General features: G+C 40.1%; 1 pseudogene; it reads left to right on the forward strand.

The window, feature by feature from the left end:
- Positions 1–3,483: 3,483 nt before the first annotated feature.
- Positions 3,484–11,624, forward strand: LOC100937205 (aspartate aminotransferase, mitochondrial-like; annotated as a pseudogene).
- The last annotated feature ends 13,734 nt before the right edge of the window (positions 11,625–25,358 follow it).

Raw genomic sequence — 25,358 nt, forward strand, 5'->3', positions numbered from 1 at the left:
GATAAAAAGCTTACTAGAGCCAATCTACAGAGTAATCAAGCCTCCAAATTATGAACCAAATCACAAACTAGAGAAAATCACTGTGGAGGTGGGAGTGGGTGGGAGGCCTCCAAACCTAACATCCACAGGTACAAGAAGTGGGAGGGCACCCTGGAGCCTTCATCGGGGGATGAAGTGAGTTCCTCTGCTTGGAGTAACTAGGCTGCTGTGCTAAGCAGTGGGAAGCAGTGGCCATGGGTGTCGGGGCCAGAAGAAGAAGGGCAAAGTTGAGGTGTAGCCACATGTCCCACTCCTTTCCCATGATGACCAGGGGCAGGTGAGGAAACCAGAATAGGCAGGCCCCAAGCTAGGTGCCTCAATAAAAAGACAAGAAAACACATAAAACCCACACTATGAAAAAGAGGCACTAAAGCCAACACACAGAAGAACTATTTCCTCTGGTTAGGAAACACTATGGTAGAAGACACTTGTATGTGGAAGTGGGGACTGATTTTCAGAGGAGGGGGCCATTTGATGCTAGTCCAGATCCAGGTGTTTGTGAGGGTTTATCTAAGCCCCAGAGACTCCACAAGAGCCACTGACATTGATCTACAACCTTCATTAGAAGTTGTACATAGTACTTATGACATATCCTCATTACTCACACTTTGGTATTGCAGAATCCTTCAGAGAACTGTGAAAGCTTGAAAGCCAGTAGTGCTTCCAGAAATGACATCAGAGTGGGCTGAGATACTGAGATATGGGGGTGTCAACCCAGCACTGAGTTGAGTATATTCTGTGGGCAGGCTTCTAATAAAGCACTAGGTAGGGGTGGGTACATGCCAAGAAAGAAAGTGGCAAAACTTTGATCACATGACTTCAGATTGTTTTTCAGATGCTTACTACCCAGTGATATTCAAACTTCTTGTTTTTTTTTTTTTGGAGACAGAGTCTTGCTCTGTCGCCCAGGCTGGAGTGCAGTGGCGCGATCTCGGCTCACTGAAAGCTCCGCCTCCTAGGTTCATGCCACTCTTCTGCCTCAGCCTCCTGAGTAGCTGGGAATACAGGCACCCACCACCATGCCTGGCTAATTTTTTGTATTTTTAGTAGAGACGGGATTTCACTGTGTTAGCCAGGATGGTCTTGATCTCCTGACCTCGTGATCTGCCCACCTCGGCCTCTCAAAGTGCTGGGATTACAGGCGTGAGCCACTGTGCCTGGCCTCAAACTTCTAAATGTGATAATTATACAAACATTTAGTGAACATTTATCAAGTAGCAAGCATGAGAGGTGCATATATATATGTGTGTATGTGTATGTGTATATATATATATATACACATACACACAGATATATATATTTATATATATATTTATATATATATTTTTATATATATATATTTATATAAATATATATATATATAAATGCCTGTGAGAAATAACCCTGATGGAGTTTTCTTCACTGTATTTTAGCTGTCTTTACACATAATATCACAAATAACAATATAGTGCAAGATGTTACAAGTGCAAATGAACGGTACATACATGAATGGCTACAGTATTTAAAAAAGAAGTCATTATGAGTTGGAGCTCCCTGAAAAGGTTTCATGAATGTGGTAAGCCATCACTGACCTTTAAGACTTCTGACTGAGTAGCAGAAACAGTGAAAATGCTAGACAGTCAGACTTGCAACTTGAAGGCTTTGTGAATTCTGAACAGGCATATAGTTAAGAAAAGATACAGACTCAGACTTTCCTCATCAAATTTTGGAAAAAGGCAAGAAACACTCTAAAGAGTAATGATCAGAAAGAGAAGCCAGGCCAGACTGCTTTTTAGATCAGGTCCCTCATCCCATTCTTCCTCACTGGGTGGGACCTCCTAACCAGGGCCTCCAGCCACCCCCACCGTTGTTCTCCAACTGACAGAAATTTGAAATCTCCCTGGAACAGCACTCCCAGACTGACTTAGCCACTCCAGCCTTCAGGCTTTGGAGAGTCCAAGCTGACCAGAGGTGGAGGCAGTGCCCCAACATAGTTCCCAAGAGAGGTGGAGGGAGTCCCCCAACTGCTCTGCAAAATGTGGTCAGACTGCTTTTTAAAGTGGGTTCCTGATCCCATTCCTCTTCACTGGGCAGTACCTCCCAACCAGGATCTCCAGCCACCCCCATTGGGGTTCTCTGGCCAACAGAGATTTGCAATCTCCCTGGGACAGATCTCCCAGAGGAAGGGGCAGGCCACCGTCTTTGCTGTTTGGTGACTTAACCATTCCTGCCTTCGGGCTTTGGAGTGTCTGAGGTGATCAGGAGCTGAAGCGGACCCACAGCACAGCACAGCACAGCCACTCTACAAAAATGTGTCCAGACTGCTTTTTAAAGCAGGCCCCTGATTCCATTCCTCCTCACTGGGTTGGACCTCCCAACCAGGGTCTTCAGTCACCTCCCCCAGGTGCATTCAGGCTGGCATCAGGTTCAAAACTCCCTGGGGTGGAAATCCCAGAGGGAGAGTCAGACTGCCATCTTTGCTGTTTTGCAGCCTTCACTGGTGATACCTTTGGGCACTGGAAAACCTGAGGTAACTGGGGACTGGAGTGGACCCCTAAGCGTACCCCAGAAGCCTTACGGAAAAGTGGCCAGACTGTTAGATGGATGTCCATTCCCATATCTCCTCACTGGGAAAGTACTCTAGGTCTGGACCTCTAGCCACCCACCACCAGAGCTATCGAGTCAGTAGTAATTGGGCAACTCCCTGGACAGAGCTTCCAGGGGCAACTGAAAGCCTCTCTGTCACTGAGTCTGCCACAGTCCTTGTTCCCCTTGGACTAATGAAGGAACAAAGATCCTAAGTGTCTTATCCACACCTCCAACAAGTTGCAGTCAACCCAAAAAAAGACCAGTCCTTCTCCCATGGGTCCCACATAACCCCACTGCTCCTCACCAGACAGGGAACCCCTGGTTTGAGCCCATAGCACAGATCTTCCATTCTACAGTGATTGCACTATCTGATTGCTGACCTGCATCTCTCTGGTATGGAGCCTCCAGGAGACAAGCAAAAGACCCTTTGCCACAACCACTACTGAGGTCCCTTCCTCTGCTACCTCCAAGCTGTGGAAGGAACATAAACACTGAGGTTGTACCAGAGCTGCAGTGGGCAGCCTAGGAGTGCCAAGTTGCAATCTATAGCCAGCACTCAAGGGGGAGAGGAATCTACACTTCCAGAGCATTGAGAGAGAACATGGCTGCAACTGTGAGGAACCATAGAAGAGCCACAGGCCCGAGCAAGAATCTACCAACTGACCAATAAGCCTAAGTGCCACATGCTGAATCACACCCCAAAGCTTCAACACCAAAAGTCCCTCATTAACATAACCCCCTCTGAAACCAGAGACAAGAAGTTAGCTTCAAATAAAGACCCTACACAAAGCCTCCATCTGGTGAAGACATCCAGAAAAGAAGTCTATTGACTTTACTCAATGTAAACTGCAGTTAAATGAACATCCACATTCAGAGATGAGAAAGAACCAAAGCAAGAACCCTGGTAACTCAAATGGCCAGAATGTCATATGTCCTCCAAACAACCACACCAGTTCTTCAACAAGAGTTCTTAACCAGGCTGAACTGGCTGGAATGACAAAAATAGATTTCAGAATATGGATAGGAACAAAGATTATTGAGATTCAGGGGGATAGCAAAACCCAATCCAAGGAAAATAAAAATCACAACAAACCCATACAGGAGCTGAAGGATGAAATAACCAGTATAAAAAAGAAACTAATGGGTTGGACCGAGGTGAATAACACAATACAAGAATTTCACAATGCAACCACAGGTATTAACAGCAGAATAAACCAAGCTGAGGAAAGAATCTCAGAACTAGAAGGCTGATTCTCTGAAATAAGACAGTCAGACAACAATAAAGAGAAAAGAATAAGAAGGAATGAACAAAACCTCTGAGAAGTATGGTATTATGTAAAGAGGTCACATCTATGAATCACTGGCATCCCTGAAAGGAAGTGGGAGAAAGCAAAAAACTTGGAAAACACAATTTAGGATATCATCCATGAAAACTTCCCCAACCTTGCTAAAGATTAAATTCAGGAAATACAGAGAACTCTTGAAAGATTCTACACAAGAAGATTATCCCTAAGGCATATAATCACAGTATTTTCCAAGGTTGAATTGAAAGAAAGAAAGAATGTTAAAGGCAGAGGGAAAAGGCAGGTCACTTAAAAAGGGAACCCCTCACACTTTCTTTTTTTTTTTTTTTCTTATTTTATTTATTTATTTATTTATTTATTTATTTATTATTATACTTTAGGTTTTAGGGTACATGTGCACAATGTGCAGGTTAGTTACATATGTATACATGTGCCATGCTGGTGTGCTGCACCCACTAACTCATCATCTAGCATTAGGTATATCTCCCAGTGCTATCCCTCTCCCCTCCCCCCACCCCACAACAGTCCCCAGAGTGTGATGTTCCCCTTCATGTGTCCATGTGTTCTCATTGTTCAATTCCCACCTGTGAGTGAGAATATGCGGTGTTTGGTTTTTTGTTCTTGCGATAGTTTACTGAGAATGATGATTTCCAATTTCATCCATGTCCCTACAAAGGACATGAACTCATCATTTTTTATGGCTGCATAGTATTCCATGGTGTGTATGTGCCACATTTTCTTAATCCAGTCTATCGTTGTTGGACATTTGGGTTGGTTCCAAGTCTTTGCTATTGTGAATAATGCTGCAATAAACATACGTGTGCATGTGTCTTCATAGCAGCATGATTTATAGTCCTTTGGGTATATACCCAGTAGTGAGATGGCTGGGTCAAATGGAATTTCTAGTTCTAGATCCCTGAGGAATCACCACACTGACTTCCACAATGGTTGAACTAGTTTACAGTCCCACCAACAGTGTAAAAGTGTTCCTATTTCTCCACATCCTCTCCAGCACCTGTTGTTTCCTGACTTTTTAATGATTGCCATTCTAACTGGTGTGAGATGGTATCTCACTGTGGTTTTGATTTGCATTTCTCTGATGGCCAGTAACGGTGAACATTTTTTCATGTGTTTTTTTGGAGATCAGTGAATATGCAATCAAGCACAAGTTTTTAAAGTTTTATAATAGTTTGTCTATGGTGTGCTCAAAACACATAAATTATTATCTAAGGTTTTAGTCCTACTGTTATTAAAATATTAGCCGTAACTTCATCAATTTTAAACTACTAAGAGATGAAGTTTGATACTATGGAAATTGTAATATTGTATGCTTAATAACAAGCCATTAATAATGAATAAAACTAATTTATTCACTTAGCAGAAAGTGAAATTATAAAATCATGCTTTCAATAAGTAGTACTGTACTATTGTGAAATATGCCGATCAGTTAAGTTTATGTTATATTACAGGTGATCACTAGTCCTGTATGAAAATTTCTCATATGGCATAAAATGTATCCTAATTGTAACCTCTGAATAAACAGTAATATGCAGGAAAAAAAAAGGGAACCCCATTAGGTTAACCCTGGACCTCTCAGTTGAAACCCTAAAAGCCAGAAGAGATTGAGGGCTTATATTCAACATTCATAAAGAAAAAAATCTTCAATCAAGAATTTTTTATCCAGCCAAACTAAGCTTCCAAAGTGAAGGAGAAATAAGATCCTCTTCAGATAAGCAAATGTGAGGGAAATGTGAGTTCCCTCCTCCTATCACCTACTCCTATCTTCCTGGCCAATGTCAGAATAGAATGAAATGTAAGTGAAATTCATGGTGTATCTGGATTCTTTTTGGAGTTGTAGCAAATTCAGCCAAAGTCAGCCAAATCTTTTACAAATTGTAGTGCAACAAATAGTCCCATATCAACTGATGGAAACTGGGCTGTTGGAAAGCCAAGACCTGCCTTACAAGAGATCTTGAAAGGAGCACTAAATATAGAAAGAAAAGACAGCTACCAGCTAACACAAAAACACACTTAAATACACAGACCAGTGTCACTATATGGCAACCACACAAACAAGCCAACATAGTAACCAGCTAACTGCACAATGACAGGATCAAATTCACACATATCAATACTAACCTTAAATGTAAATGGGCTAAATGCCCCACGTAAAAAGCACAGAGTGGTAAGCATAAAGAGGCAAGACCCAATGGTATGCTGTCTTCAAGAGACCCATCTCACATGTAAGGATATGCATAGGCTCAAGATAAAAGGATGGAGGAAAATCTACCAATCAAATGGAGAACAGGAAAAAGCAGAGTTGCAATCTTCATTTCGGACAAAACAGATTTCAAACTAATAAAGACTGAAAAAGACAAAGAAGGGCATTACACAATGGTAAAGTGTTCAATTCAACAAGAAGACCTAACTATCCTAAATATAATATATGTACCCAACACAGGAGCACCCAGATTCATAAAGCAAGTTGTTAGAGGCCTATAAAGAGATATAGATCTCACACAATATTAATGGGAGACTTCGACACTCCACTGACAGTATTAGACTGATCATCAAGACAGAAAATTAACAAAGATATTTAGGACCTGAACTCAACATTCGACCAAATGGATCTGATAGACCTTTACAGAGCTTTCTACCCCAAAACAGCAGAATACACATTCTTCTTATCACTACATGGCACATACTCTAAAATCAACTGCACAACTGGAATAAAACAATGCTCAACAAATGCAAAACAACAAAAATTATACCAAACACACTCTTGGACCACAGCACAATAAAAATAGAAGTAAAGACTAAGAAACATCACTCAAAACCATGCAATTCTATGGAAATTCAACAACATTCTCCTAAATGACTTTTTGGGTAAATAATATGAAGTTAAGGCAGAAATCAAGAAATTCTTTGAAAATAATTAGAACAAAGATACAACTTACCAGAATCTCTAGGACACAGCTATGGCAGTGTTAAGAGGGAAATTTATAGCACTAAATGCCCACATCAAAAAGTTAGAAAGATCTAAAACTAATAACCTAACATCACAACTGAAAGAATTAGAGAAGCAAGAACAAATCAACCCCAAAGCTAGCAGAAGACAAAACATACAAAAATCAGAGCTAAACTGAAGGAAAATGAGACATTAAAAATCATTAAAAAGATCCAGGAACGCAGGGGTTGGTTTTTTGAAAAAATGAATAAGATAGGCCGCTAGCTAGATTAATAAAAAAGAAGAGAGATGATCCAATTAAACACAATTAGAAATGATGAAGGGAATGTTACCACTGACCCCACAGAAATAAAAACAACCATCAGAAAATACTGTGAACATCTCTATGCACACAAACTACAAAACCTAGATTCTACCAGATGTTAAAATAAGAGCTGGTACCATTCCTATAGAAACTATTCCAAAAAAATTGAGAAAAAGGGACTCCTTCCAACTAATTTTATGAGGCCAGCATCATCTTGATATCAAAACCTGGCAGACACAAAACAACAACAAAAAAAATAAAACTTCAGGCCAATATCCTTAATGAACATTGATGCAAAAATCCTCAACAAAATATTGGCAAACTGAATCAAAAAGTTAATCCATGATGATCAGGTACACTTCATCCCCAGGATGCAAAGTTGGTTCAACATATGCAAATCAATAAATGTGAGTCATCACATCAACAAAACTAAAGACAAAACCCACATGATTATCTCAACAAACACAGAAAGGGCTTTCTATAAAATTCAACATCCCTTCATGTTAAAAACTCTCAATAAACTAGGTACTGAAGGAACCTACCTCAAAATAATAAAACCATCTATGACAAACCCACTGCCAACATTATAATGAATGGACGAAAGGTGGAAGCATTCTCCTTAAAAACTGGTGCAAGACAAGGATTCCCTTTCACTACCTCAATTCAACATAGTATCAGAAGTCCTAGCCAGAGCAATCAGGCAAGAGAAAGAAATGAAGGGCATCCAAATAGGAAGAGAAGAAGACAAACTATTCCTGTTTGCAGAAGACATGATTCTATATTTAGAAAACCCCATAGTCTTGGCCCAAAAGCTCCTTAAGCTGATAAGTAACTTCAACAAAGTTTCAGGATACAAAATCAATGTACAAAGATCACTAGCATTCCTCTACACAAAAACAGCCAACCAGAGAGTCAAATCAGAAAGGCAATCCCATTCACAATTGCCACAAAAGAATAAAATACCTAGGAATACAGCTAACCATGAGGTTAAAGATCTTTACGATGAGAGTTACAAGATCCTGCTCAAATCAGAGAAGACACAAAAAAGTAAAAATCATCCCCTGCTCATGGATAGGAAGAATCAATATCACTGAAATGGTACTATCTAAAGGGATTTACAGATTCAATGCTATTCCTATCAAGCTACCAATGACATTCTTCAAAGAACTAGAAAAATATGTTTTAAAATTTATATAGAATCAATAAAGAGCCCAAATAGCCAAGGCAATCTTAAGCAAAAAGTTCAAAGCTGGAGCCATCATGTTATCCAACTTCAAACTATACTACAGTGCTACAGTAACTGAAACAGAACGATACATGTACAAAGACAGACACATAGGCCGATGGAACAGAATAGAGAACTCAGAAATAAGGCCACACAGCTACAACCATCTGATCTTTGACAAAGCTGATTAAAACAAGCAATGGAAAAAAGACTCACTATTCAATATATGGTGCTGGGATAACTGCCTAACCATATGCAGAATATTGAAACCTGACCCCTTCCTTACCCCATATACAAAAATCAACTCAAGATGGATTAAAGACTTAAATGGAAAACCTAAAGCTATAAAAACCCTAAAAGACAACCTAGGCAATACCATCCTGGACACAAGAATGGGCAAAGATTTCATGACAAAGACACAAAAAGCAATTGCAACAGAAGCAAAAACTGATAAGTGGGATCTAATTAAACTTAAGAGCTTCTGCACAATGAAAGAAACTATCAACAGAGTCAACAGACAACTTACAGAATGGGAGAAAATATTTGCAAACTATGCATCTGACAAAGGTCTTATATCCAGCATCTATAGGGAACTTAAACAACTTTGCAAGAGAAAAACAAACCACCCCATTAAAAAGTGGGCAAAGGATATGAACAGACACTTTTCTAAAGAAGACATACATGTGGCCAACAAGCATATGAAGAAAAGTTCAATATCACTGATCATTAAAGGAATGCAAATCAAAACCACAATGAGATATCATCTCACACCAGTCAGAATGTCTATTATTAAAAAGTCAAAAAACAACAGATGCTGGTGAGATTTTGGAGAAAAGGGAACACTTATACACTGTTGGAGGGAGTGTAAATTAGTTCATTGCTGAAATAAGTATGGTGATTCCTCAAACAGCTAAAAGCAGAACTACCATTCAATCCAGCAATCTCATTACTGGGTATATTCGCAGAGGAATACAAATCATTCTACCTGAAAGATACATGTCACAAATGTTCATTTGCAGCACTGCTCACTATAGCAAAGACATGGAATTAACCTAAATGCCCACCAATGACAGATAAAGAAAATGTGGTACAAATACCCCATGAAATACTATGCAGCCACTATAAAGAATGAGGTTATGTCTTTTGCCGGGACATGGATGGAACTGGAGGATATTATTCTTAGCAAACTAATATAGGAACAGAAAACCAAATACTATATGTTCTCACTTATAAGTGGGAGCAAAACAATAAGAAATTATTAACACACTGCCCTCCTACCATCCACCATGGCCCTGCTGCACTCCTCTCTGGGATTGCCACAGCTTTCCACCCAGGCCTTGCTGCTGCAGCCTCTGCCAGAGCCAGCTCCTGGTGGACCCATGTGGAAATGGGACCTCCAGATCCCATCCTGGGAGTCACTGAAGCCTTTAAGAGGGACACCAATAGCAAAAAGATGAATCTGGGAGTTGGGATGATAATGGGAAGCCTTACGTGCTGCCTAGCGTGCTCAAGGCAGAGGCCCAGATTGCTGCAAAAAATTTGGACAAGGAATCCCTGCCCGTTGGGGGACTGGCTGAATTTTGCAAGGCATCTGTAGAACCAACCCTGGGTGAAAACAGCAGTCTTGAAAAGTGGCCGGTTTGTCACTGTGCAGACCATTTCTGGAACTGGGGCCTTAAGGATCGGAGCCAGTTTTCTGTAAAGATATTTTAAGTTCAGCTGAGATATCTTTCTACCCAAACCAAGCTGGGTAAATCACACACCCATCTTCAGGGACGCTGGCATGCAGCTACAATGTTATCGGTATTATGACCCCAAGACTTGCAGTTTTGACTTCACAGGCGCTGTAGAGGACTTTTAAAACATACTAGAGCAAAGTGTTCTTCTCCTGCATGCCTGCACCCACAATCCCATGGGAGTGGACCCGCATCCAGAACAGTGGAAGGAAATAGCAACAGTTGTGAAGAAAAGGAATCTCTTTGCGCTCTTTGACATGGCCTACCAAGGCTTTGCCAGTGATGATGGTGATAAGGATGCCTGAGCTCTGCACCACTTCATCGAACAGGGCATTAATGTTTGTCTCTGCCAGTCATATGCCAAGAACATGGGCTTATATGGTGAGCATGTAGGAGCCTTCACTGTGGTCTGCAAAGATGCAGATGAAGCCAAAAGGGTAGAGTCACAGTTGAAGATCTTGATTAGTCCCCTGTATTCCAACTCTCCCCTCAATGGGGCCCAGATTGCTTCTACCATTCCGAACACCCCAGGTTTGTGAAAACAATGGTTGTAAGAAATGAAAGGTGTGGCAGACTACATCATTAGCATGCGGACTCAGCTGGTCTTCAACCTCAAGAAGAAGGGTTCCACCCACAACTGGCAACACATCACTGACCAAATTGGCATGTCTTGTTTCACAGAGCTAAAGCCTGAACAGGTGGAGTGGCTGACCAAGGAGTTCTCCAACTACATGACAAAGGACGGCCGCATCTCTGTGGCAGGGGTCACCTCCAGCAACATGGGCTACCTTGCCCATGCCATTCACCAGGTCACCAAGTAATGTCCCTGGTGTGAAGAAACAGGGACAACCTTTCTGTCTTCAGCCTCTGCTATTGGGATATTCACACAGAGGTTGAGAGAGGGTAGATGGTGGTGAGTGGATCATTTCTTTCAACCACAGTGTGTAACACTCAGCGATTGAATGTTTCTCAGAAAAGAACATGTAGTGACACAGGGCAGAGGCATTCGTGGCTGGCATCTGGAACATCGTGGCTCTAAACCAAACTCTCCCCTGTCCTTTTATCTCCAACTTTTCTCAAAGAGTTTACATGGGCAAGAAAGTCATCACACCAAAAAACCTGCCAATTATGACATTGCAATATTTCAGAAGCTTTAACTGAAGTGTCAGGTTCCTCATGAGAAATAGCACACATTAGAGGCATTGAGAGAAGACCTAGTTCTGTCATGAACAGTCGGCCTCGTGACTGTCCTCCCATCATGGAGCAACCTTATCAACAGACCGTGTTGCAGAAATTATGTTTTATAAAAACCAGTGAATCTGCTGCCACTACAGCAAGGAAAATAATGTGGTTTCCTGTCTTATTTAAGAAAAAGAGAAGGCTGTCTTTTCTCCCTTGTCATTGCTGTTCTTTTCCTTACCGCACAAAGATTTTTAACTAATGCAGATTTTCATCCCATTCTACTGCTTGACTGACAATCAACCCCATCCTATAGGGATTTATTTAAGAATAAAGAACATAATTTTCTTTTCTTTTCTTTTTAAGACGGAGTCTCGCTCTGTTGCCCAGGTTGGGGTGCAGTGGCACGATCTCGGCTCACTGCAAGCTCTGGCTCACTGCAAGCTCCGCCTCCCAGGTTCACACCATTCTCCTGCCTCAGCCTCCCGAGTAGCTGGGACTACAGGCACCCGCCACCACGCCCAGCTAATTTTTTGTATTTTTAGTAGAGACGGGGTTTCACCATGTTAGCCAGAGTGGTCTTGATCTCCTGACCTCGTGATCCACCTGCCTCAGCCTCCCAAAGCACTGGGATTACAGGCGTGAGCCACCGTGCCCGGCCCAAGAACATAATTTTCTGCTGATGTCAAACCCTCACCTTTCTCAGCAAAGAATCATGGAGAGTAGGTAACTGTACTTTATCTTGGCATCCTCTTGAATGATTGTGTAATCTTCTCCGGTTGGGATGTCGTCTCTGCCCAGTTGGACCTCCTCCCTTTGTTGAATGTGGTTGTGCAGTCACTCATCTCACACTGTGAGTCCAGTGGCGCAGGGTGGTGCCAGGAAAGAGGATATTCTAGGCTTTTTGTGCTGCCAGCAGGATTCAGTTTTCACCCGCTGGAAGGAATCATCATTTGCTCTAATCATGTAGGCTTATTGCGGCCTGGTTTCTCTGTTACAATCAAATTACTGTGGATGCCCCTCTGCTCGAAAAAAAAAAAGGAATTATGAACACAAAGAAAGAAAGAACAGACACTGGGGTTTACCTGAGGGTGGAGAGTGGGAGGAGGGAGAGGAGCAGAAAAGATAACTATTGAATACTGGGCTTGATAGCTGGGTGATGAAATTATCTAAACAAACCCCTGTGACATGAGTTTACCTGTGTAACAAACCTTCACATGTGCCCCCAAACCTAAAATAAAAGTTAAAAATATAAAACAAGAAAGAAAAGCGAGTGTGCAGGGCACACTAGATACTATACACCTTGAGCTGAGGACTTCTGTCATTTTTGGCTGTCCAACATTTTGTAAATGTACTCTATATTTTGATTGTTCCCCTATTATGATTGTTCCCTCTCTTTGTTAGAATGGTGCTGGCATGTGATCTAGAGTCCACCAACTGGACTTGCAGTTTTGGAGTGAGTCATGTGAGAAAACAGACTGGGTAAAGATGCCAGTGGATTGGTTTAGGGGTCCATGGTGGAAGCACTGTTACAGGGTGAGTTTCTTCTGGGAATAGTTTTTGGAAACTCAGTCATAAGCTTATTTCTCCAGCCCGCAGAGCTACTGAATATCACATAATATTTTTTTTTTCTGCTTAAACTAGCCAGAGTAGGTTCTATTTTTTGCAACAGATATCTAGCTGACATTCTATGGGCTCTAGATAACCTTTGTAGGTCTTGGCTTTACACCTGCCCCTCATCCCTCACTGGTCATTGAGTGTATCCTGTCGTAGAGGGATCAATCATGTATAATTCAGGATATAAAGGAGAGCACAAGTTAATTATCTCCCTCCACCTTGTTATTGTTGATTCAGAGGAGATCATCTTTCCCTGCTCCCAGATGGAAACTCCAGTGAATTCCAAGTGTTTTCTATTTAGGACATTTAAAATAATAAGCACAGTGTGAAGTCAGTAACTAGAATTATTATTATTATTTTAAAATTATTTATTTCAATTTTGTGGGTATATAGTAGATGTATATATTTATGGGGTACATGAGATGTTCTGATTCAGGCATGCAATGAGTAATGATAAGTAATAATCACATCATGTAAAATGGGGTATTCATGCCCTCAAGCATTTATCCTTTGTGTTACAAGCAATCCAATTAGACTCTTTTAGTTATTTTAAAATGTATAATTAAATTATTACTGACTATAGTCACCTTGTTGTGCTATCAAATACTAGATTTTATTTATTCTTTCTATTTTTTTGTATCCATTAGCCATCTCCAACTTTCCCTCAAACCCCCACTACCCTTCCCAGCCTCTGGTAACCATTCTTCTACTCTCTATCTCCATGAGTTCAACTGTTTGATTTTTAGATCTCACAAATAAGTGAGAACATGAGATTAGAATTGTTATTAAACAGATATCAAAATGTGACTTAGTCATGCGTCTTCTCCTCCTCTCCCTGTATCAGCCTGTTTCTGCCTGGAAGCCTCTAGTGGGAAGGAGGGATGTGGTTGGTTGCTTCTTATTCTGATCTTCTTTCTTACCCCGGGACTTGCTGACTAGGGAGTATAAAAGGGATAGAAAAAGCATCAGTTGAATCAGAGTGAACAAAGTCAATTTAAACATGGCAGATGTTTAAAGCAGAATCTTCTAAGAAGCTCTTTTCTGGGTCTTCAGAAGCTATGATCAGGCCTCTCAGGCTTCAGTTTCCTTGTCCTTAGCAGACACTTCTTTAATGTAGATGGTCACTTATGCCTCCTGTAGCTCCTGGTAATGTAATATTCATCTCCAGGTTTTTGCTGCTAGGGTTCTTCTGCCTCTTTAGGTGGCCATATAGGATAAGCCCCTAAGGCTCTTTTTTACACATGGTTCCCATCACCATCCCTCACCCTGACAAACTGTACTAGTATTGTTCCAACTCAATATAACAGCACATGCCCTGTTTCAGCCACTGGAACCATTAGCCCACATTTTGTATCAAGATTCTCATCAGACCTCAAACCAAAGCCGTATGTCTTTCAACTATAGTGGCCATATATTAAGCACTCTCAGCAGTCCACAGAAGTAAAAAACCCTTCTATGTGTGAGATGAGGTGGCAGGCATCCCTTTCTAACATCCTGATATAGAAATAAAAGACAGGTATATGTTTTGTTAAAAATAAAGTGTTTTGAAAATCCAATAAACTGAATTCAGCAAACCCATATGCAAGGGTACTAAGCTAGTCGTTGGGGATACAGAAATGAATAAAACATAGTGTTTGCTCCCTGCATAGCAGATTTGTAATTGCAAACAAAATAGTTGCAGAATGGCATGTGTCAGGGAGAAACGGTCCCATAAATCACCTGCTAGAATGATTTAGCCAGAGGAGAAAATTCTTAAGAATGAGTAATAATATTTTTAAGGGAAAATAAACCATATTAACCCAATGGGAAATGCCTGGATGAATGAGATTGACAGGAAAATATGGGAAATTCTGAAATTGAGAGAGACTATGCTAGGAATTTGGCTCATTGAGGAGGGAGTTTCCTTTCAGTTTGCTGCACACCAGTTTTAGATTGTGACATCTTGTCTTGAGGATATACCTTAAGTGATATCTGGGAGACTCACGGCTTCAGACATCTACATATTTTGTTTGGCTTCGAGTATCTATGTAAGTTTTTGACTGAGAACATCAGTGAATATTGACAAGACTTTTGCTTCTTTAACATTCTCTCAGGGAACACAAAAGCTAAGCACTAGAAATTCCTTAATGGATGGAATTATTTTCCTTGGATCAGTGTCTCAGGATTCTGAGGTCAGGAATCAGGAGACTTAACAGTTATATTAACCCTAGTAAGGTTAGAGCCTTCATCAAGGAAGAGGCCAGAGGGAAAACTTGTGAAGAAATAATTCTGTGCTCAATTTACATAGGTCCTTAAAATAATCAAAAGGAATACTTGTTATTTCATTTTCTCCTTACAACATGCCTGCAAGATAGGTAGAGACCAGGATTACTTTTTTAAAATCCTGAATAAGTCAACAGTAAAGCTCATAATCTACTGGCCCCAAGTCTAGAGCATCTGCAAGAGACCTTACAATAAATGGAATGACTTAAAATAAATGGAATAAATAGAAATTACTGAGGATTATACCTGCAAATTCCTTCCTCTCCTTTTAATCCCCTCCACTTAGAATCATCATTTCAGTGCCGAAGTTTTAAAGTGAAGCTCAACAAATAGAATAAAGTAATTTTATGTTGGTAAAAGGCATAATTAACATTAAAGACAAACATATGGAATCTCTAGGCACAGATAAATATATAAACAAAATACATAGGAAAAATTATCAAAAATTAAGAAAAAACAGAAATATAGTCAGGGTGAGATATTTTAGATATCACAAGCAGTCTACAACATTTAAAACATTAAAGAAAAATCTGAGCCTTGGTTTCATCATCTGTAAAACAGTGTTAATATTTACTATCAAATATGTTGAGGTTGATAGGGTTACTATCAAATATTTGGGAACACATACATAAGGCACCAAGCACAACAGTTGTAATGAGTATGTGCTCAATACACAGTACTTTTTAAAAAGTAGAAATTGTAGCAGTTTATAGATGTATATACCCCCAAAACATAGAATTTATTTTCTTTCTGATAGTTATAAAACATACATAAAAATGAGACATAAAATCTGAATAAACTAACAACATAAGAAATTCTTCAGATTAGGTTGATTGGTCACAGTGCAATTAAATGAAAGATTATGATAAGTAATGATTTATTGTTCTAACTATTATTGATGCAAGAATTTAAATAAATCACAACTAAATCATATGGAAAATGTTTAAAACTCTCCAGTATAACCACTGAAATAACATGTAAGCCAATCAGCAAATAACATATTTGAATAAAATAACAAAAATGAGAACTCATAATAAAGAAAACTTTTGGGATGAGGTCACAGAGATGCTCAGAAGTCAATTCAGTCTTCATTGCTTTTACTATTAATATTAAAAATAATAATAAGATAAAGCATTTCACTTATTTAGCAAGAGAAAGCACATCTATTCAAAGTCCTAAGAATATTATCAGAAATTAAATAAAACAAAAGCCAAAAAAGATAAATTGTTAAGGAAAAAAAAATGTTAAAGTGGAATTAGCAATTCCAAGAACTATAATTACACTTACAAGACTGTGAATCTCATCAAAGAAGAAACTAAAATGAAAAGGAAGAAAAACAAGGTAGAAGAGACTGATTATTTACAAGGGTTCCCTGAACAAAGACAGAGGGAATTTATCAGAGGGTTCAGTGGTAGAAGTCTTACTACCCTGGGCTCAGCACTGCAGGGCTTTCTTGCTGAATTTCTTGCCAAACATGAACATTTTAAACCAGGCACCCAGAATAGGGAACTCCACCTGAGACAGAGACAGAGACAGAGAAGGAGTGGGCAGCTGCCCCTCAGAGTGAGCCAAATGCATTAAGGAGAGATGACTTTCTGTATGTATCTTTTCCATTCCTTCTCTAGTTGGTTTGAAGGTCTGGGTCATGGGAGGCCTACATTAGCATCCTCAGGTTATGAGTGAGGAGAAAGAGACAACACTGAGAGCAGGTGAGATTTAACACAGGAGGAGTGTCAAGGGGTGAGATTTAACACAGGAGGAGTGTCAAGGGCTGTCATCACTACGACATGCAGGACTCACCACTGTAGTTATGCTTTAGAAGTCAGGACGCTCCACAGGGTGGGTGACTAAACAGGAGAATGCTGAGTCTAGCCACCAAAACCTGCCTTACATGCCTGTAGTCCCTCATGCCAGTGGCTGTCAGGTACTGGATCAGAGTCCAGCTGTGCCACTTCCTTGAAACATTCACGTCTCCGGACCTTATTGGGTGGAAAAAACTGCAGCAGGAAGATAGCCTTACCTCACTTCTAGCTTCCAAGTCTCACAAGAGAGCACAGGCAGAACCGAAGCCACATCCAGGACCTGGGCTGAGAACATCTGGCACATGGAGCCTGTAGCATTCTACATTAACAACAAAACAAAACCCAAAACACAGAAGAGGTTTGGAAACAGAAGTTAAGTGCTTATGACCATATTCAGCACAATGTGTTTAGATGCAGGTTTCCTTTTATTTACCTTGTTTGTTTGGGGCTTCCTGAATCTGAGAATTGATGTCTTTTATCAATTCTAGAAAATGTGCCATTATCCACTCAAATGTTGCCTGTCCTCTCTGAGTTCCCACTTTCTCTTGGTTTTTGTCCTCTGAAGATTCGATTCAGCATTACTTTGTTTCTTCCATTGACTCACTAACAAAGGGGCTTTGTTTTAAGGGAGATAATTTACCCAAAATATTAGGTGGTTTTCAACCGTTCAGCTGGACTCCACTGAGTAACATAAATAATAAAAATGGTTCTGAGGTAAAGTGTATGGTACGCTTAGTTTTTTTCCCCCTTTAGCAATGGCAGTTTATTAAAGAACAAAAGCCAGTAGCCTATGGACTGTGACATTTACACACTGTCTTTATGGTTTTCATAGACGTCTAAGGATGATTCATGCTTGCTAGCATGTAGCTAATTTTCAGGTCCAGCAAGAATGCCTTTGGACAGTCTTCTGTTAAAGCAAACTTTCTTAGGCAAATTCATCTGCTGCTCATGTCAAACAAAGCTTGTTGATCATTAAGGGGGAAAGTAACACACAGATAATGAAATGTCAGTTCTCAATGACAGGGAACAAAAGAGGGTTTATGTATAGCAGCTTCTAACCCTATCAGTGACATGGATGATTTGGAGACTTTTCCTGAGGGTTGCCAGGCATGAACTATTAATCAGAAATAATAACTAATACGTCTGAGAGGAAAGCAACAAGAAAACTGTCCTGTAGCCATTAGACAAGGCCAGACAACAAGACTTGACTCCTTAAGAGGTCAAATTAGGAAAGAAGTACAGGACAGTTTCCTATAGAGGTAGCTCAAGTAGAGACACTCTGGCAGCAGTTTACAAATGTGCAATTAAAAGTAATTTTTTTTCCTCACTCAAGGGAAAGAAATGAAGGCTACTCCCTGTTACCTAAACCCCTCACATGAATTGTCTCACAGATAGCAGGGGACAAGGGAAATATTGCAGGTCACTGGCACTGATGCATGGCCATATGAACTCAATCCCCTCCAAGTCCTCTCTCCAGGCTACAGTGCATGCATTAAAATGAATTTTGATCCTGCCACCACTCTGCTTAAAATCCTTCAATGACTCCTTCATTGCCTTCAAAGTAAAACCCAAATATGTTATATAAGATCACTGATGGTCTTAATGACTGGATTTTTCTCCACTCCATCAAAGTATTTTGGTTTTCTATGAACATATTGCATTATTCCAAATCTCTGGTCATTGCCTTGGTCTCCCACACTTTAATCCTTTAATCAATGAATTCTATGCTCAAGGACTTTTGGGCTTGAGGGGGAAGAGGAGCGAGCGAGAGAGAGATAATGAGAGAGAGAAGTCCAACTCTCGTGGTTGTCAATGAAAGAGTCCTTGAAGTTTTATTCTGAGGTATACATGGTGACCATGACATAGCTCCAGAAGATCCTGAAAACATGTGCCCAAGATGGTTGGGCTACAGCTTGGTTTTATACATTTTAGGAAGGCATAAGACATGAACTAATACATGTAAGATGTATAATTGGTTTGGTGGATTCAAAGATTTTCTGATTGGCAATTGATTGGAAGAGCTATTACCCAAAAATCTGGAATCAATAGAAAGGAATGTCTGCGTTAAAATAGGACGTTGTGCAAACTGAGGTTTTACTAAGCAGATGAAATCTCCAGGTAGCGGGCTTCAGAGAGAATAGACAGTAAATGTCTCCGATCAGACCTAACAAGGTGTGACTCTTAATTAAGCTCTTCTGGATCAGGGTAAAGACCTAGAAAGGGAAGGGGATTCGCTACAGAATGTAAATTTTCTCCACAAGAAACAGTTTTATAGGGTCATTTCAAAATATGTCAAAGAAATATATTTTGGGGTAAAATACTTTCATTTCTATCACGGCTTGCTGTCTGCCGCATGATGCTGTATAGTCAGGTGGGAATTTGGTGTCTTATTGCTACAGAGTCTGTTTTGTCAGGCTTAAGATCTCTGTTTTAATGTTACTGCTGGTTCATTGTGCCTGAATTCCAAAGGGAGAAGAGTACAATAAGGCGTGTCTGTCCTGCCCCCACCTCACCACATCATTTCCATCATGGCCAGAACCCAGAAATAGATTATCAGGTTTACTTTGAAATGCCCTTGGCCAAGAGGAGGATCCATCAGTCAGTTGAAACGCTTAGAATTTTAATTTTGGTTTATATGGTAGAAGTTGTAGGAGGTCAAATTCAAGAGTTTTCTATATGTTTACCCAAACATATGGAAAACTACTCAGCTAATTCACCCTGAAAGATGGTTGAATAGGAACAGCTCTGGTCTGCAGCTCCCAGTGAGATCAATGAAGAAGGTGGGTGATTTCTGCATTTCCAACTGAGGTACCCAGCTCATCTCATTGGGACTGGTTAGACAGTGGGTGAAGACCATGGAGGGCAAGCCGAAGCAGGGTGGGGTGTCACCTCACCTGGGAAGTGCAAGGGGTTGGGGAACTCCCTCCCCTAGCCAAGGGAAGCCATGAGGGACTGTGCTGTGAGGAACAGCGCATTCCAGCCCAGATACTACACTTTTCCCATGGTCTTCGCAACCCACAGACCAGGAGATTCCCTCAGGTGCCTACACTACTAGGGCCCTGGGTTTCAGGCACAAAATTAGGCAGCCATTTGGGCAGACACTGAGCTAGCTGCAAAAGTTTTTTCTCATACCCCAGTGGTGGTATGAAATTGAGGCAGTAATTAATAGCCTACCAACCAAAAAAAGCCCAGGACCAGACAGATTCACAGCCGAATTCTACCAGAGATACAAAGAGGACCTGGTACGATTCCTTCTGAAACTATTGCAAACAATAGATAAAGAGAGACTCCTCCCTAACTCATTTTATGAGGCTAGCATCATCCTGATATCAAAACCTGACAGAGATCCAAAAAAAAAAAAACAAGAAAATTTCAGGCCAATATTCCTGATGACATCGATGCAGAAATCCTGAATAAAATACTGGCAAACTGAATCCAGCAGCACTTCAAAAACCTTATCCACCACAATCAAGTCAGCTTCATCCCTGGGATGCAAGTCTGGTTCAATATACGCAAATCAATAAACATAATCCATCACATAAACAGAACCAAGGACAAAAACCACGTGATTCTCAATAGACGCAGAAAGCCGTTTAATAAAATTCAACACCCCTTCATGATAAAAACTCTCAATAAACTAGGTATTGATGGAATGTATCTCAAAATAATAAGAGCTATTTATGACAAACCCACAGCCAATATCATACTGAATGGGCAAAAGCTAGAAGCATTCCCTTTCAAAACTGACACAAGACAAGGATGCCCTCTCTTACCGCTCCCATTCACATAGTATTAGAAGTTCTGGCCAGGGCAATCAGGCAAGAGAAAGAAATAAAGGGTATTCAAATATGAAGAGGGGAAGTCAAATTGTCTTTGTTTGCAGATGACATGATTGTATATTTAGAAAACCCCATTATCTCAGCCCAAAATCTCCTTAAGCTGATAAGCAACTTCAGCAAGATCTCAGGATACAAAATCAATATACAAAAGTCACAAGCATTCCTATACACCAATAATAGACAGAGAGCCAAATCATGAGTGAACTTCCATTCACAATTGCTACAAAGAGAATAAAATACCTAGGAATACAACTTACAAGGGATGTGAAGGGCCTCCTCAAGGAGAGCTACAAACCACTGCTCAAGACAATAAGAGAGGAAACAAACAAATGGAAAAACATTCCATGCTCATTGATAGGAAGAATCAATATTGTGAAAATGGCCATACTGCCCAAAGTAATTTATAGTTTCAATGCTATCCCCATCAAGCTACTATTGACTTTCTTCACAGAATTAGAAAAAGCTACTTTAAATTTCATATGGAACCAAACAAGAGCCCATATCACCAAGACAACCCTAAGCAAAAAGAACAAAGCTGGAGGCATCACACTACCTGACTTCAAACTATACTACAAGGCTACAGTAACCAAAACAGCATGGTACTGGTACCAAAACAGATATATTGACCAATGGAACAGAACAGAGGCCTCAGAAATAACATCACACATCTACAGCTATCTGATCTTTGACAAACCTGAGAAAAACAAGCAATGGGGAAAGGATTCCCCATTTAATAAATGGTATTGAGAAAACTGGCTAGCCACATGCAGAAAACTGGACTCCTTCCTTACACCTTAAACAAAAATTAACTCAAGGTGGATTAAAGACTTAAATGTAAGACCTAAAACCATAAAAACCATAGAAGAAAACCTAGGCAATGCTATTTAGGACATAGGCATGGGCAAAGAGTTCATGACTAGAATACCAACAGCAATGGCAACAAAAGTCAATTGACAAAGGGGATCTAATTAAACTAAAGAGCTTCTGCACAGCAAAAGAAACGATCATCAGAGTGAAGAGACAACCTACAGAATGGAAGAAAATTTTTGCAATCTATCCATCTGACAAAGGGCTAATATCCAGAATCTGCAAGGAACTTAAACAAATTTACAAGAAAAAAACAACCCCATCAAAAAGTGGGCAAAGGAAATGAACAGACACTTCTCAAGAGAAGACGTTTATGTGGCCAACAAATATATGAGAAAAAGCTCATCATCACTGGTCATTAAAGAAATGCAAATCAAAACCATGATGAGATACCATCTCATGCCAGTTAGAATGGTGATCATTAAAAAGTCAGGAAACAACAGATGCTGGAGAGAATGTGGAGAAATGGGAATGCTTTTACACTGTTGGTGGGAGTGCAAATTAGTTCAACCATTGTGGAAGACAATGTGGTGATTCCTCAAGGATCTAGAACCAGAAATACCATTTGACCCAGCAATCCCATTACTGGGTATATACCCAAAGATTATAAATCATTCTACTATAAAGACACATGCACATGTATGTTGATTGCAGCACTGTTCACAATAGGGAAAACTTGGAACCAACCCAAATGCCCATCAATGATAGATTAGGTAAAGAAAATGTGGCACATATACACCATGGAATACTATGCAGACATTAAAAAAAGTATGAGTTTATGTCCTTTGCAGGGACATGGATGAAGCTGGAAACCATCATTCTCAGCAAACTAACATAGGAACAGAAAACCAAACACTGCATGTTCTCACTCATAAGTGGGAGTTGAACAATGAGAACACATGGACACAGGAAGGGGAACATCACACACCGGGGCCTGTCAGGGGAGGGATAGCATTAGGAGAAATACCTAATGTAGATGAGAAGTTGATGCGTGCAGCAAACCGCCATGGCAGGTGTATACCTATGTAACAAACCTGCACGTTCTGCACACGTATCCCAGAACTTAAAGTAAAATAATAACAATAACAATAACAATAATAATAATAATAATAAAGAAAACTACTCACTAATGAGAGAGGATGAGGCCCATATGCAGAAAAATATATAAAAACAAAAGAGACTGAAAGAGAGTCCTGGCAGCACTGGGTCCACAGTTCCAATTGGGTTTTATTATATTGTTGACTTGGCTGACTCCTTCTTAAGAGATGTGAGTGAGACGTTACACAGAAATAAGGAAATGAGTTTCTTGTCTCTAGTGAGAGTGCCACACAGAGCACTCCCTTCTCTATGGTCTTCTTGGAATAGCATGTGATTGTAAGGGATAAAGACATCAGTTTATTTCTAGCTCTGTGCCTGACTCATCAATATTCCAAAGAAAGTCTTCAATATATCTAAAAAGTTTTCTATTTTTTGAGGCTAATTCTTTTAAGCAATAAAGTAGGATCCTGAGCTTTCTGAAAATATCTAATAATTTGAATTTGAGAAAGGTAATATGTTTGGAGCATTCAATGGAAAAAATACAAGTTGTTAAATATTTTTCCTCCTGCATACTGCTCTTTACATGTGAATCCAGGCTAGCAATGTCTGGAATGCAAGAAAAAAATCTAAGGAATTAAGTTAGAACATACCAATTATCTGTGAAACATTCCTTGTGGGCTTCAGTTTGAGCAAGCTTGTGCTGTTTGAACTTAGGGTGTGGAAAATTACACCTAAGAAATTTCCCTTTTATTGTTAGTACAAGTCAATACACAGGAAGCTGCTTGGGAAAAGATGCAATGGGGTGTGCCTTGTGATTATTCCTTTCTTTTCATTCACAAGAACCTGGCGCAGCTTGCCCCCTGCAGGCACTGGCTGAGTGCAGTACAAAGCCAGCAAACCAAGCCAGAAAGCCCATGACATATTAATAGCTCCATGAACTGCAGCTGAGAAAGGTGCCACTAGTTCAATAAAACCAAAGCCATAGTGAGAGAGGGTGAGGGTAGAGGAAAGGAACTGGGCCCTAGATCAGCATCATAGGATATTAATAGCCAGGGTCTTTAAACTGGGGCACTACTTACCCTGCAGGTGCACCAAAATTAAGTTGTATGTGGCCACAAGTAGTTTTAGGGAAAACAAGTTCCAGACCCTCAATTTCCATAAAACTCTCCCCAAGAATAAGCTGGGTTGTCCTTTTCAAACTTTGCTTAGGAAAAGAAAATCTTTCTCCCACTTTACATAAGAAGGAACTCCAAAGAGAAAAGTGTGGGGTGGTTATGGTGGACGTGTGTGTGTGTGTGTTGTGGGGAGGATTTAAAATACCAATATGTACAAAGCCTCCTTTATTTAGGCACAGTCAATGTTCACTTGCACATTCTGCACAACTTCAAGGAGAAATTTGCTGGAAATTACATCTTTAGTAATGTTAGAGCTTGGAAATAGATACTCCAAAATATGCTGCTTTGAACTGGACTTTAAGCCTCATAGTCTCTCTGATGCTCCCACCTTCCCCCATTTCTCCCAAAGCATAGGATGAAGTTGCTCTCTAAATTTCCTTATCTACCTAAAGTCTGGACCTACTAGAGAAGAAAACAACCACCTTTGGTCTCTTCCATGAGTTTTCATTAACTGAACCCCGATGATGAGAAACACAAATTCTGCCAATATATATTTACAGAGGTTAATTATAAGCCAATATGAATGACCACGGCCCATAGTTGCACAATCTTAAGAGGGCCTGAGAAAGTGCACCCGAGGTGGTTGGCCTACAGTTTGGTTTTATACATTTCGGGGAGACAGAAATTGCAAGTAAAACAATAAATCAATACATACAAAGTTTGGCCTGAATAGGCAGGACATTGGTTTGGCCTGAACAGTCAGGATATCTTGAAACTTGGGCTTACAAATCATAGATGAGTATTAGGGATTCTCAAGATGACAACTGAGAAAGTTAAACTGTTGTATAAACACTTGAAGTCGGTAGAAAGAAATGCTTGAGTTAAGATACAGAGGGTCTGCTGTCTGTCATGTGATGCTATACTAGAGTCGGGTTGGAAAGTAATCCACATTATACCAGGTTAATAGCAAACCAGGTTCTATGGTTTCAAGGGTGTGACCTAAGGTCCCTTAGATGGGAATTTGGGCAAAAGAAAAAAGGTCAAAGTTCAGTCCTCAATGCATATCGCAGGAAGGAAGACTAATGTCTGTTAACAAACCTGTACAGACTTTTGTCACAAACCATTTCCTGCTCTGCAGGCCTAATAGACTTTGTCCTAGACCATTGTATGTTCTGCAAGTCCACTGAATTCTGCCTAGTAATTACATATTGTTCTTCAACAGAATTCCTCTTCTCCCTGTCCCATACCTAGTTTGCCGGGATCCATGCCTCTATTCTTTCTGTAACCTCAAGATGGTATATAAGCTTCTGCATTAGGAAGTTGGGTTTTCATTCTGAAGGCTCCTGTGTCATGCGAAGCTATGATCAAATAAATTTGTATGCTTTTTCTCCTATTAATCTGCCTTTTATGAGTTGATTTTTCAGCAAACTTTCTGAGGTTGAAGGGGAAACTTTCCCTTTACCTATACAGCAACTATTTAAATTTGTGATGAAAA

Source organism: Pongo abelii, chromosome 1 (genome assembly GCF_028885655.2).
Source record: "Pongo abelii isolate AG06213 chromosome 1, NHGRI_mPonAbe1-v2.0_pri, whole genome shotgun sequence".
NCBI lineage: Eukaryota > Metazoa > Chordata > Mammalia > Primates > Hominidae > Pongo > Pongo abelii.